The following is a 1,173-nucleotide window of genomic DNA, read 5'->3' as shown; positions in this document are numbered from 1 at the left end:
TTGTCATTCAACTTAGGCCTAGTGATAGGGATAGGGTTAGTTTTAAGTTTAGGATAAACAAATGCATTATACCTAGGTTTAGACAAAGGGTGAGGGTTAGAGTTAGGGTTAGTGCTACGGTTGGATTTAGGGTTATGATTAAGTATAGGTTTAGGTCTGGGATGAGGGCTAATGTTTGTATTAGATTCAGGGCTAGGATTAGTGCTAGGGCTAATATCAGGTCTAGGGTTATGGTTAAACATAGTTTTAGGATTAGGCTTATGGCTATGTGAAGTGTAAGAGTTAGGTTTAGGGTAAAATCAGGTTTAGAGCTCAGGGAATTATTAGGATTAGGATTTGGCTGAGTTAAGGATTTAGATTTATGGCTCAAATTATCATTAGAGTTAGCATTAGTGGTATTGTAAGGGTTTTTTAAGGTTCAGGTTTGGTTTATGGTAATTTATACAGTTACCATTAATGATAGGGCTAGGGTTAAGCTTAAGGTTAACACTGGGGCAAGGGTTATGGTTAGGGTAATTGATAGGGTTAGAGCTTAGGTTAGAAGAAGTGTTATAGTTAGGAATATGCCTAAAGTTAGGGTTAGAGTTAGTGTTAGAACTAGCATTAGGGTTAGTTTTAGGGTTATGCTTAGCATAAAGGTTAGGTTTCAAACTAGGGTTAGGACTAGGTTTAGAGTTAGGTCTAGGGATAGGACTATGGTAGGTTTAGGGTTAGAGTTAGAGTTAGGACTGGGGTTATTATTAACATTAGGGTTGGGGTTAAGGTAATGGATAGGGTTAGGTTAGATTTAGATTTGTTTTAATGTTAGAATTAGTGATAGGGTTTGGATTAGAGCTATGGTTATGTTTAGGTTTATGGTTATGTTTATGGTTTGATCTATAGTTAGGGCTATGCTGAGTTTAAATTAAGGGTTATGTCTATTGTTAGTTTTCCGGGAAAAGTTAATGTTAACATTAGAGTTCAGGCTAGGATTATCAGTAACTTTAGGTTTAGGGTTAGGGTATTGGGTAGATTTAGAGCTGGGTTTTGGGCTAGGTTAAGTTTAGGATTTGAGATAGAGTTACTGTGAGAGTTAGGGATAGTTCTAATTTTATGTTTAGGGTAAGGGTTAGACTTTGAGCTATCTTAGGATTAGGTATAGGTCTAGTGTTAGGATTAGGGTTATGTTTAGGG

This window comes from Marmota monax, unplaced genomic scaffold, assembly GCF_021218885.2.
Source record: "Marmota monax isolate L192 unplaced genomic scaffold, Marmota_monax_Labrador192_F-V1.1 WCK01_AAM20220418_F8-fsc00257, whole genome shotgun sequence".
In the NCBI taxonomy this organism is placed as follows: domain Eukaryota; kingdom Metazoa; phylum Chordata; class Mammalia; order Rodentia; family Sciuridae; genus Marmota; species Marmota monax.
This window is presented reverse-complemented; position numbering follows the sequence as displayed.